Below are 14,334 nucleotides of genomic sequence, written 5' to 3' on the forward strand. Positions count from 1 at the left end.
AGGCTGTTAGTGGTGAAGATACTGCTTCCAGGCTCCAGGCCAAATTTACAGCTCTGGTCTGCCAAGGCTGGGTTCTTACCAATCAAAGTGTTATAAATAGGGATCTTGGCAGTGAAGGGGGTGTTATGGGAAGCTTAGACCTACCAAAATCATCACATGAAAAATGAATAGACACTTGGTAGTCTCCATATATACATAGTCTGTTTACTTTTTAATTTTTTTCCCCTCTGAGCTGCTTTGGTTTTAAATGAATAACAGTCTATCTGAGAAGGCTCTCTGGTCCCACTGATCAGCTCCCAGAGGGAACAGAACTGTAGATTGAATCTCATGTGCAAGGTAATTAGGGTTAGTACCCTAGTGTGTACAGCCCAACAACTGCTCTTAGAGTGGAGAAGCCACATAAGCCACATAAAAAGTGATGGAGGCAATAGCTGAAGGCCAAGGAGCTCAGTGGGGCTGCACTTTAAGAGGTCAGGAGGGTATCAGAAGTTCTGTTAGCCTGGGAGCAATGGCCCCTGCTATTAAACCTCCTATTCTGGCCAATTCCAAGATCATTATCCTGGGTAATTTTATTCTGCACCAACTAGGGCTGCTAAATCTCATGATATTTGGTGTTTCTCATGATACTCCAGCTTGTGGCATCAAGTGATTATGAGAGAACCTCCAGGTTACATGAAAGAAAAGGTCCTAACCCCTCTGGTTGTAGAGAAATGTTTGAAAACAAGAGCCCTAAAAGCTCAGAAAGCAGAAGGCAAATAAAAATGTGCTTCTAAAGTGAGTCTTAAAAAACAAACAAACCACAATTTTGAAGCCAAAATCATGATTTTGGGGGGAAGGCAGCCTCATGATTTTTGAATGCTTGGAACTGGCAATACTGCTACAGTGCCCTACACTTCTAATAAAATGTGGTATTCTTCACCTACTGTCTTAAACTGTTATATAAATTGTAGTGACTTTTTAAACAGGTGTCATATATATACTGCCTCCCTCCAGAGGTAGCTGATCACAGGTGTAAGAAACGCCTTTCCAGTCAGTAATGCACGTTGAAATCCACTGTACACATTCCCTTCTGGGTGCTAAGCGTGTGACTTCTACATCTCCCCAAACTCTTGGCTAGAATTATGTTTAACACATTTAAGCAAGTTTTACATGGCCCTCTTACCAAATAAAATCATGTCACTCACAGCTTATTTTTGGGGCCTCGGTGCTTTGGGTAAAACCATCCTCCTCACAACTAAGCTCCTTGTGGACATGGCATCAGCATCCTCATCAGGTAAAAAGTGCCACAAACATTTAATTTAGGCCCAGCTTGATTTCCCAGCAGCAACCCAGCCCAGCTGCTCTAGATCACATCAAAGCTTACGGCAACAACAGCAAAACAGTCAGCACACTGCAGCATGGAATAAAATACCCTTGTGATTTTAAAACAGTGGTTCCCAACTTTTTTAGATCATGGACCGGCAAACCGTGGACTGGATGTGACTGCAGACCGGCAAACTGCGGAACGGCATACTGCAGACCGCAAGTGGCCGGCATTCTGCGGACCATCAGCCAGCCCTTTTTTATACTCAGTATGCCGGTTACTTCTGGACTTCTGGTCCAGCAGCCAACCCTCCTTTGGACCAGCAGCCTATCCTTCCCAGCCCAGGGGTTGGGAACTTCTCTTTTAGAGCATTTTTAATGTACAATTGGTACAGCTTCTGATGCTTTTTAAAATTCGAATGTGCATAACAGGCTGTTCCCAGAGGGCTAAGGAACAACCTTGGGAGTGTGCCACTACCTTTTAATGCCATGTATTGGAGAACTTCCTTTTTCCAGATTTTAAAAATAGTCAGAGCTGCAACCGTTTTATCCCCAGTGGGGAGAAATCTTGCCTTTTGGTCAAACAAACTCAAAATACAGTCAGTCGCACAATACAGACACACACAACTGTAAAGAAGCTCCCTAAATGCAAGAAGGTTAATGATAGCTTCAAGATCTCCCTTTGTTTCTAAATTTGGAGCAGTTCATTCCTCAGTCCCAGTTAGTTTGGGCTGAAAAATACTATTTTTAGCTTCAGTGCCAGACTTCTGCCACTAGGGGCTGCTGTTTTCATGACAGTGGAGCTACCTTTGCTTTTTTTTTATCTTAAATTTTGCACTGACTTTCATTGCTTTAACATCTGAGGGCTTTACACTATGAGTTTACCTGAGGGCAAGACTCTTTATGGTAAATGCTTCCTACTAACCATGGGCGCATCTACAAGTTCAGTAATTTGCTGTAAGTATGGTTCATTCGGTTTAGTACCTGTAATACCAGGTACTAACAATGCTCTGTAATGGCGCTACTGTGCAGTAGTGCTGGCACACACTTTTTTGTGACACTAATACGCAGTAGATTAATTCTCCTGCATATTAGTGCATTAGTATAGTTTTTGCCAGCCATGCTAATGTGCAGTAGAATTAGTCTTCTGCGCATTTAGCATCTTGTGTAGATGTGCCCACTGGCACACAGTCCCTTCAGCCAGATGAATGGCCAGCTGTAACTTCACAAGGAGTCACTGCCTGCAGCCCAGGGGGATTTCCTCCCAAGCATGTGCTTAGCTCTGTAAGTGGATATCCAACACTCTTTTGGAGTACTGCTGACCTCTGTACATTGTGGGATTGTTCTTGAGGCTGATTGTGGGATAGCCACTGGTATTTATCTGGATGTCACTGGGCTCCACAACTGGGTGTCAAGCTCTGAAATCCCATGCTTCCTCTCTTGCTGTCCTATGATGGGGAGGACCTTTTCACACTCATCTCAAAACCCTAACTGAACACTATGGCCAACAGCTCTCCATGCTTGGGACACCAATAGTTAGGAATATGCAGTAGTTTGCACAGGAGGCTTGGCCATGTGGTGGCTGGACAGCTGCAGCTTTGCAAGCCAAACTTCTGTATTCTGCTGTCTGCCATGTTTGTAGCTGAAGCAGCCACAGCCCCAGCTGCAGCAAGAGGGGAGTGAGCAGAAGGACGAGGTTTAAGAAGCTGCTTCAGGAAGCACTTTTCATGGATCTGCCTTGCTTTATATGATGCCATTGCTGGGCTCAAAAAACAGGCGCTGACTTGTGGACAAGAATTGTTACTGCAGCCCTGTAATGATCAGCAGTGGTTGGAGAACTTCAGGATGGCAAAAATCACTTTCCTGGAGATCTGGATGGAGCATGCTCCAGATCAACTGTGGCCATTTATCTATTTAGGACCACACTTCCCTGTTTGGAAGCATGTGGCCATCACAACCTCTACTTGTACTGGTCAATTGCTAACCAGTTTGGGCAGGGCAATTTGAATGCTGATGCTATTGTGACACACGTGGTCTTCAAGAACATATTGATGGCTTTTGATGTACAAGGTTCCCCAGTTGTGTTGATGAAACAGATGGGACATGCATTCCTATTATTTATTTACCACTCCAGGGTTTGGACTTCAACTGTATTTCTGCATTGTGCTTCAGGTGCTGGCTGGCCACCACAATAGTCAGTATTACTGATGCTACTGGAAAAGTTAACGAAGCTAGAATTTTGAGGAACTCTCTCACCTGTCTTCTCCCCAGTTAAAAAAGGGTGATTTACTAGTGCAATTTATAACATGGACGTTAATAGTGTAATTATTTCTTCTCTTATTCTGGGAGTCCCCACTTACCCTCTGCTGATGAAGGACATTTGGACTGGAGAGAATTGTTTGCTTATTATGTAGGCAGCCACAAGATGACAGTGCAGGAGGCTTTGAGCTGAGTAAAGGGTAGGAGATGGGTGCTAACTGGAAGGCTGGAGGCAGCCAATTAATATCTGCCTTGAATGATAACTGCACAATGTGCCTGTGCAAGTCTGCAAGACTAAGGCAAAAACCTCATTAGGGCTGGGAGGCAGAAGTCAGAGACCTTCAAGGTGCTTTGACCTGCCTGCAGGACTCTCCCCTCTTCTTCCTCACCATCCCACTTGAATAATGACCACTAAGGGGCCTGTTATCAGGGATGCCTTCTGCAATTATCTTAAGGAAAGGACATTTTGAATGTTGTCTGAGCCATGCCATGTGGACCAGTGGGGGGCTGTTTTACTATGAGATGTTAGTTTTGGGGACTCTGCATATTTTAAATGGAATGGTGCCTGCCAGTCAGGTTGGTGGTATTGTGTAGTGTTGATCTGTGTGCTTTGTCTGTTTTAGTGAATTTTAAATATTGTATACCTTTTGCTGTTTAAGTACATAGCTAATCTGAGCGCATGGGCAAACTGACTAGGGTGGGTTCATTCTTCCTGAATAGGGTGTGTGGTGTACACTTTGTGTGCTTTCAGGAATCTTAAATGCTGTTTAGCTGTAGCTGGAAGAGCTTATCATTGTTTGTAGCCAGGTCTGTTACAAGTGCTGCGGGTGATGGGTGAAAATAATAACTAAGAAAATCTTTGAAATGTAACCAAATTTCCCTTTGTCTTAAATGTGCAAGTAATACAAAGAGTGACTTAAGTGTTAACAGTGAGAATGGTGAGAATATTGAGAACAATGCACACAGCAGGTGTCTAAGCTAGTGATTAAGGAAAAGAAGTCAAAACCTAAACCAGAGAGACCCACAGTCAGTCACCATTTTCTTCTTGTAGTCCTGTTCCTGGCATAGACTCCTGTAGAAAAGTCACAACTGACTAAAGTAGCCACCTATACTTAAGAAAACACATGTGAAAGGATAAAAAAAACCGGGGCAGGCTTCACCATTTGGTACGCGGGATGTGGGAAGGAGCCATCTTTGAACATGGCATCAGTTGCTCTTTGGTCACTGGTGTCTCCTCTTCTAAGTATGGTTCAAAGGTAATCTTGGTGTCTAACCCAATGTTCTCAAGGATGAACAGTCCAATAAAGATGTTTCCAATATCACAGTGACAAAAGAAAGTAGGCTTCACAATAGGGCTGTGCGAAACTTCGGTCACTGATTCGATTCAGTGGAGATTCGGCACGATTCGGCGGCCAAATCGCAGAATCCGAATTGAATCAGGAGACCCTTTAATCTCTCCAAATTGATTTGGAGAGATTCAATGATTTGGACATAGACACAGCTTTATATGTTTTTTCTACATACCTCAAGGTACCAAGCGGCTCATGAATGCTGAGATGCTGGGCCGGATAAAGCATTTCACGGGAGCATGGAGGGGTCCCCAGCACACTTGGCAGTGGACCCAGAAGTGGACTAGAAGCACTTCCAGGTCCGCCATGGAGCATGTGGGGGATCCCGCCCCCTGGCTTTGTGACTGGTGTCTCTTGGGTTGCGGGGACACCTGGGGTCCCTCTGCGGCCAATTGCTGAGCCAGGGAAGCACAGGGGGGGATGCTCCTGTGGGACGCTCCATCTGCCCCACCATCTTAGCGTTCACGAGCTGTGCCTGGTACTCGAGGTACATAGGAAAAACATTTGAAGCTGTGTCTGTGGCTGAATGAATCGCTGATTCTCCAAATCAGCATCAAATTTTCAGATTCTGATTTGGCTGAATCGAATCAGGACAGTGATCCAAATCAGCAAATCGAATCACTGTCCCTTGAATCAGGCCAAATCTGAATTGAATACAGCCTACTTCGCACACCCCTAGTTCACAATTCTCTCAAGGCAAATTATCTCCACATTATTTATGCAAATTTTTCTTACATGCCAGTTGAAACCTAAATGCTGTATATAAAGCTGGAATATCAATATGGAATTAATAAGAATTGCTATAACATACAAAATGATATTAAACAAATGAGTGTGACTATTGAAAGAATTTTTCTTTTAATGTTTTGGCGTGATCCAACACATCATCCATTAGATTACTTGGATTTCCTTATACAGTTGTCACCATATTTGCAGTATACAGTACAAGAAATGTAATTTTTTTCACATTTGCATCTTTCAGTTTTACATGTTGCACAGTTACATATTAGCAATAATTCATCAGGAACAGAATGGAGAAATTTGTCTGGAAAAAAGAGCTGTACTCGGGTCTTTGTACCACCCAAAATCTTTCAGATTTAACATACTTCTGTAGCTGCTATCATCCAGGCTAGAGCATTCACATGCCACAAAGAAGCATCTCCTGAGATTTCCATTTCAAACAGAGAAAGAAGTAGGGGGAAGCTCTGAGATCAATTTACTTTTGTACAGTGCAAAACAAAGCTCATCAAACGTTTTGCAATGAAATGATGGCTGTAGGACCATAACAAGGTATTCTTCAGCTCTGTTAACTATGTTCTCAGAAAGTGTGCTATTTGCAGCAACACCTAAAAGGAATTTCTCTGGTGGTGCATTCAGTGCTGACAGTTTGCTTTCCATTTTGCGGGGACATCACACCCCGTGAGAATGTGAGCCTTAATAAGAACGCTGCACAAAGCTAGTCCTCGTTTCTGTCCAAGCGTGTGAAGAGGAACAAATCTTACTTTATCACCTAAGCCTACTTTAATCCCAAATTCCAAAAGTCCTTTTTCAAACAGTTGAAACAGATATCAAAGAAGAAGGGCAAAAACTTCTGTATCGTTAGACAGCACTATGACACGTGTGAAACCAGATGAAACTGCATCAAATAAATAGATGACCAGCCGAGTATCTGCTTCTTCTAGAGCAGCAGACAGATGATTGCATACCAGAATACCATCATCTGTGATCAGTATGGCCTCCCTTCTGTCACGTTCTTCTGTCATAGTTCCACTTTGCACTGTATGCTACTCTCTCTTTTTCACAAAAAGTATTGTTTGGGGTACAATTGCTGACAATTGAATGAACTCTTTGTTTGCTGAGGAAGGCCAAAACGTCACCATCTGAACAGGTAAATTAGTGTCAGGATTCAGTTTTGCAAACTCTTTTGGTGTAATAGTCTTTCTCCTCTCTCATTCACCTTCTTCCGAGGACTTCTCCACATAACTGTCAAACATGTAGCTACCCTCTGAAGCACTTGGAGTTGGATAGCTCTCCTCCATATGATGTCAAAAAGTTCTGGAAAACTTTTCATTTTTCTGCTTCGAACTTGGAGTATTTGAGACATAAAGTCTACAACTACTACAGTTTTTTTGTTGCTGTTCTCATGGAAATTGTAATCAGATGGCTGCAATTTCTTCTCAAGGTCCCCTAACAGAACTGACTTGGTTGGTTTAGTAAGAAGCCCACAATCTTCAAATAATCTGTTAGATGGCAGTAGATCGTACTTCAGCATGTTCTTAACAGACTCTTCTTGATCTATTGCTATGTGTAGCATAGCAATAGATGCTAATTTTCAATAGATGCTAAAGTTTTCAATTGCTAATTGAAAACTTTTCTCAGCTGCAGGGTAGGATCTCTTTTCCGATGCTGCATTTGGTTTGTGTTTTTCTACCTGTTTATCTCCATCAGAAAAAAATCCTGGACATTTTACCTTCTTAATGGTATCTGAAAACTTTTTTGTTTTCTTAATGAAACTCACTGAAATACAGATCATATGGGGAGAAGAATTGCAATTCCTGGGAAATCACAAGGACGTCATGTTGATATACGCAAGTAAATTATCTGTCAGGCTGAAAATGATTAAAAAAAACTACTACAACCTCAAATGGAAGAAAACTGATAACTTGTGAGTTCAGCAACAACACTCTGGACACTCCTGGGTCGAACTAACAGTTATTTATTATTATAATTCTCTGGATAATATCCAGGGCGGATTTTAACAGTTGCCTACAGTAGATGTATGCAGAACTTATACTTGCTCTGCCTCTGACTTGACCCTGTCCAGTCCTGTGGAGAAAGAGAAACCAAGAATGCCCTTGGCTCTTCATGGCAGAGAAAAGGGAGTCCCCAGTGCTGCAAAACTGCCACAATCAAACTGAGCCCTGCAGTGCTGAACATGAGGGCTTTGGCCTGAAAGGAACAGTACAAGAAAAACACCATAAGAAACAACACCTCTTTCCCCTAGACAGAATAGTCAGCCAACCATTTGGGAGGACTCCGCTTCCATTGTGGTCTTCCCATAGAGCCGGACTCAGTGAGGGATTCAGCGGATGACGGCCCTGCCAGTCTATCTGGACACTCAACAATGATGCTTCTTTCTGACTGTGATGGCAAAGGGTTTGCATTGATGGAAACAGCTAGGCACTTCCCCAATGAATCCATGTCTGTTGGTGGTGGATTGGTGCTTGCAGATTGCTCAGGTGTAGGGTTATCAGTAGGAGAACGCCCATGCAGCTGCGCCATATGACGTCTCCAAACTTGTCTGTCATCAGTCTGGACTGTATATGATACAGGTCCTGTGGCACTTACAATTTTAGATTGAACCCCCTGTGGGCCTGTCCTGTAGTTCTGAGCAAACACAGTTTCTTGAGGAACAAAAAGATGTAAGGTACCAGATGCCAATGAGGAATCCAACTCCTTTTCTTTCCTGAACTGCATGTCTCTCACTAGGTCTGGGTTAACACAGTCAAGGCATATCTTGAGACAATGACCCATAAGAAGCTCTGATGGCCTGGACCCCATTGAAGGACAAGGAATTACATTTTGAGCAAACAGAAATCTGGCCAGTCTGGTAGGCCAGTCTCCTACATCAATCCTTTTCCGTGCATCTTTTGTAGTCTGGACCATTCACTGAGCTTGCCCATTGGCCTGTGGCCTGCAAGGTGCAATGGTAACAGTTCGAATGAGGTTGTGGCTGGCAAAATCTTGGAACTCTGCTGAGGTGAATGTGCTGCTGTTATCAGAAACAATAGTGTTGGGCACCCCATGGGTTGCAAACCGCTGACAGAGAGCTGTTATCGTGGCAGTTGATGTAAGAGTTGAGACAGTAATCACTTCAAGTCATTTTGAGTAAGAGTCAACAACAATTAACAAGTTCTTATCTTGGAAAGGGCCAGCAAAATCAGTGTGGATGCATGACCAGGGTTCCTTTATCATTTCCCAGGGGAATACTGGTACCTTCTGGGGATTATGACGGGTTGCTTGATAAATGCTGCACTCCCTCACAACCCTTTTTATGTCATTGTTCATACCTGGCCACCATACATAACTTCTAGCCAGCGGTTTCATCCTCACAATGCCTGGGTGTGCTGCATGCAGCATTGTCAATATGATTTGGCATCCTGATTCTGGAATTACGACATGATTTTCCCACAAGAGGCAACCCTTGTGGGCAGACAGCTCATGCTGACGTGATGAAAATGGCCTGAATTCCTCAGCCAATTTGTCTGCAGGCCAGCCCCTCCGCACCCGGTTGAGGACATGGGCAAGGATAGGGTTTTTGCAGTCATCCTTGCTATCTGATCAGCCTCAAGAGGGGCTTCTGGCATGGATTCCAGCATGAAGACTTCTGCCAGCAGAGGAGTAGCACAATCAGGTATTTGTAGTGGTAGGTGGCTCAATGCACCAACATTTTCCTAGGTTTGTACACGAGTGTGTAGTCATATGCATTTAGCATGATGCTCTAGTGTTGCATACGGGGAGGCAAAATAGGAGGAGTTGGTTTGTCCATAGTAAAAATTCCAAGAAGGGGTTTGTGGTCTGTTCAGATTTTGAATTTGTGGCCATAAAAGTAATTGTGAAAATGTTTAACTCCAGCAATGATTGCCAATGCTTCTCCATCAATCTGTGCGTAGTTCCTCTCGGTTGAACTCATTGTTCTTGAGTAAAAAGCAACAGGTGCATCTGTTCCATCAGACAATGTGTGACTAAGGACAGCGCCAATACCAAACAGCGAGGCATCACAAGTAATGGACAGTGGCTTCTGCTCATCATAGCGAACAAGGACAGAGTCTGATATCAGCAACTTCTTGACACCCTGGAAGGCTTCGTTGTGCTGACAAGTCCACTTCCACTGAGCTCCTTTATCCAGTTAGTGGTGAAGGGGCTCTGCTATGGTGGCTTTGTCTTTCAAGAAGATGTGATAAAAATTGAGAAGTCCTAAGAACGCTTGAAGATCCTGTCTGCATTCTGGTATAGGGGCATCATGTATTGCTTTTACCTTGTCTTCAACTGGGTGAGTGCCACAAGCATCAATTTGATATCCCAGAAAGTTGATACTGGAAACTCCCGGTTGATATTGCTCTCTTTTTACTCCAATACCTGCTTTATCAAATCTCTGTAAAATTTCTATGAGTCTCTCAGTGAGTTTCTCTCTAGATGGCCCCATGATCAACACATCATCAAAGTACGGAACAACCCCGGGAATTCCTGCTAGCATTTTCTCCGTGAACTGCTGGAAAATTTCTGGTGCTGCAGAAATTCCAAACTGGAGGCACTTGACACGGAGCGCTCCCCGGTGTGTAATTATTGTTTGGACCTCAGCAGCCTTATCATCCACTATTAAGTTCTGATAGGCTTGAGCAAGGTCAAGTTTGGCAAAAACCTTCCCTCCTGCAAGAACAGACAGTAACTGGTTAATGGCAGGCACTGGGTGCAAGTCCTACTTAAGTGCTTTATTAACAGTGCACTTGTAATCCCCACAGATGTGAACACTGCCATTAGGTTTTAAAACAGGAACAATTGATGTGACACAGCTTGTATGTACAATTGGCTCGAGGACCCCTTGCGCGATAAGCCGATTTAATTCTGCACCGATTTTCGGCTACAGTGTGAAAGGTTCATTCTGAGCCCTCATAAAGATTGGGGCTATTGCAGGATCCATTTGGAACGGCACCGGTGGACCAGAGTAAGTTCCTAATTCCTCGGAGAATACCTGGGGAAAGTCCCTTGCAAGCCTTTCCAGACTTTCTGTGCAGAGACTGTGTACACCTTGAATACTGATTCCCAATGGTGAGAACCAGTTTCTCCCCAGAAGACTTTTGCAGGAACCCTTAGTGACAGTGAGGGGTAGACGCTGTCTAACAGATCCATACTGGACATCTATACTGCAGCTACCCAAAGTTTCCACACTCTGTCCATTGTCGTCACACAGGAGACGCTCAGGTTTCAATAACTTGGGGAGGGGGTGCCGAAACAACAGGAAGAATGTGTTTTCATCTATGAAGGTTACTCCCAAACCCGAGTCCACTTCCATTTTGCACCTCTGTCCATTTATTACTATAGTTGCAATCATCTCAGAACCTTCAGTTACAACAACGCCAACATTTTGAGTCAAATATAGTTTTTGTACCTCATGTTCTGGGGAGGACTCTAATTTGTGAGTGGTTTGGGAGTGAATACATTTTCTACAGTTTTTTTGTTTGTTGGAACTGGCCTTTGAGCAGCAAACCCTCTCTATGTGGCCGTTCTTCTTGCAGGCATGACACTCTGTCTTCCTGAACCTGCACTTCCTTCGTCTGTGTTGGCAGTCACAACTCAAACATGTCTGTGGATTAATTGGCTTATGTGATGCTGTTGGTGAGGGTATACTCCGCTGAATTTGCTGGTGATGATCTGATTCTTGATCTTTTTGAAGTTAGTGGACGTTGCTGGAGAATGCCTGGCAAATTTCTTTCACGTTATGGGATGCTGCTTCAGCTGCCAAGGCTTTTTCTTGTGCAGTAGCCAAGGTCAAATTTGGTTCAGAGAGCAGGCAACATTGGATTGCTTCATCCTGAACCCCACAGATGAGACAGTCGCAAAGCAGGCCATCCAGGAGATCCCCAAACTCACCAAATTCAGCAAGGTGATGGAGCTCAGCCAGGTAATCTGCTATGCCTTTATTGGTCTTTTGGTCCTGTTTAAAAATAATGAAACCTCTGCAGGGTAACAGATGGCCTTGGGCAAAAATGTGCCTTTAGCAGGGCAATTAGTTCAGCATAAGACTTGGTGTTTGGTAAGGCAGGTGCTGTAAGGGAACGAACCATGGCAAATGTTTTGGCACAGCAGAAAGTCAGGAGGATCGCACGCTTGTGTTCTGGGTTTTCCACTTTGTTGGCTTCCAGGATCAGGACAGCCTTTCCACTTAGGAGTCCCAAGAAGCTGGCTGGCTCACATCAAATTCTTCTGTATGTCCTAATGTAGCCGTTCTAAGAAACATCAGCCATATAGAGAGAAAAGAAGAAGAAGAAGGAAAAAAAACTTCCTTCTGATCACAAAACACAGTCTCAGAATGTCGTCCCACAATCTAGGGGTGTCCTTTCAGCAAAACATCCCATCCTCCTTGCCAGATGATAAGTTGTGAATTCAGCAACAACTCTCTGGACACTCCTGGGTTGAATGAACAGTTATTTACTGTTATAATTCTCTGGAATCATATCCAGGGTGGATCTTAACAATTGTCCTCAGTAGATGCATGCAGAACTTATACTTGCTCTGCCTCTGACTTGACCCTGTCCAGTCCTGTGGAGAGAGAGGAACCAAGAACGCCTCTGGCTCCTCGTGGCAGAGAACATGGGGTCCCCAGTGCTGCAAAACTGCCACAAGCAAGCTGAGCCCTGCAGTGCTGAACATGAGGGCTTTGGCCTTAAAGGGTCAGTACAAGGAAAACACAATAAGACAGACGCAACAAAAATGAATCATGGAAGCAGCAGCAATTAGGAATGATATTGTTACAAAAAGACTGAGACAAGTGTCAACCGATACTGAATTTTATGTACCATGTAAATAACCAGTATTATAAACAATACACATTGAAAAAAATCTAGAAAAGGCCACCTTGTGCTTGGAAGAAAGAGGTGACCATCAATCTACCAGTAGAGGAGACAATGAAGAACCCACTCTTACATGCATCCAAGAGCACCTCCATCCTCATATAAATTATCAGCAAATCTTCCTCATGTTATATGTGGCCAGCAAAGCCACATAGCACAGCCACATAGCAAAGCCACATGTCTCTTATAGCAAAATAAGAGATAAGTTCCACATCTGTGAAACACAGAGGGCTTTCAAATTTTTGGCAGCTGCTCTTCATCTCCAGGCTGATGTCTTCTCTAACATTACAGACCTGGAATCAGAATCCCAAGTGTTTGGAGCAGATATACTTTATCACAAAGTACACCTGGAAATGTACCTGAAGAAATACGACAACATTCAGAAAACACCCTCTCTTAAGGATACAACTTTCAAGGAAGCAAATGAAATTGTGGGGCCTATGCTGAAAGATGGTTATGGTTTCACACTTCCTGAAGTAAGAGGTCTTATAAATAGTTTGGTGGGTGGTGACATAACAAGGAATAATGAAGTGAAGATGCATTTACAAAAGTGCCATGGGGATGGGATATGTTTCAGTTATTCAGACTGCAAGAAATGAGCCTATAATGGTGCTTTCTGCTGATCTAACACAAGATGAAATTGTTAAGCACATCATAAAAGTACATACTATTAAAACAGCATCTTAACTTTCCCTTACTTACATTGAGTATCACTGAAAAAAATGTGACAAGTTCATTTGGCAGTTGAGTTCTTGACCACACTGACCTCGGTTCTTCAGAACCACAGAAATTCACTTTCTTAAGGGCTTCCCATATGTCCTTCACTGTTGTTTTAATGGTATCTACTTTTCTCATGTGCTTAATGATTTAATGCCAAAAAAATTACATTTCTTGTATTGTATACTGCAAATGTGGTGACAACTATATAAGGAAAACCAAGTAATTTAATGGATGATGTGTTGAATCACACCGAATCATTAAAAAAAAAATCTTTCAATAGTCGCATTACTTTTCTTTAATATCATGTTGCATGTTATAGCACTTCTTATTAATTCCATATTGATATTCCAATTTTATATACAGCATTTAGATTTCAGCCGGTATGTAAGAAAAAATTGCATAAATAATGTTGAGATAATTTTCCTTGAGAGAATTGTAAACCCTACTTTCTTTTGTCACTATGACATTGTAAACATCTTTATTGGATTGTTTGACCTTGAAACATTGGGTTAGGCACCAAGATTACCTTTGCACCATACTTACAAGAGGAGATACCAGTTACCAAAGAGCAACTGTTGCCAAGTTCAAAGATGGCGCCTTCCCATGTTCCATGCTCTGAATGGTGAAGTCTACCCAAGGTTTGTTTTATCCTTTCACATGTGTTTTCTTAAGTACAGGTAGTTACCTTAGTACAGGGGTGTCCAACCTTTTTGAATGTGGGGCCGGATCATGAAATTTTATCACCCAGTGGGCCAGCGAGCCATATTCAAGGACCTCACAGGAAGTGACATCACATCAGGATGAAGTTGCAGGAAGTGACAATGAAATGGGTCTGGAAATGTGGTTTAAAATCCAAAATAAAAACAATATAAAAGCAAGAATGAAATAATACCAAACACGACTAAAATAAACACTTTCGCTTCTACTCACTTCTCAATGAATGAAAGAAGCATAATGCAAGTCGACAGATCAAATGTGGAAAAGATATCAGCCAGAGTAGAAACTAGTCAAAGCAACAAAATATGGGCATTTTTGAGAATAATCTTCAAGAAGATTTACTTTTATTGAATTAA

At 42.9% G+C, this 14,334-nt stretch overlaps 1 protein-coding gene and 1 pseudogene across 1 annotated transcript in view; one reads left to right on the top strand and one right to left on the bottom strand.

Annotated features, from left to right (window-relative positions):
- The window catches only part of LOC102374992, a 372,914-nt gene that overhangs the window by 224,770 nt on the left and 133,810 nt on the right, over window positions 1-14,334 (top strand). The window lies entirely within an intron of this gene.
- The window catches only part of LOC112551109, a 7,233-nt pseudogene continuing 809 nt past the window's right edge, over window positions 7,911-14,334 (bottom strand).

This window comes from Alligator sinensis, unplaced genomic scaffold (assembly GCF_000455745.1).
Source record: "Alligator sinensis unplaced genomic scaffold, ASM45574v1 scaffold694_1, whole genome shotgun sequence".
Taxonomy (NCBI): domain Eukaryota; kingdom Metazoa; phylum Chordata; order Crocodylia; family Alligatoridae; genus Alligator; species Alligator sinensis.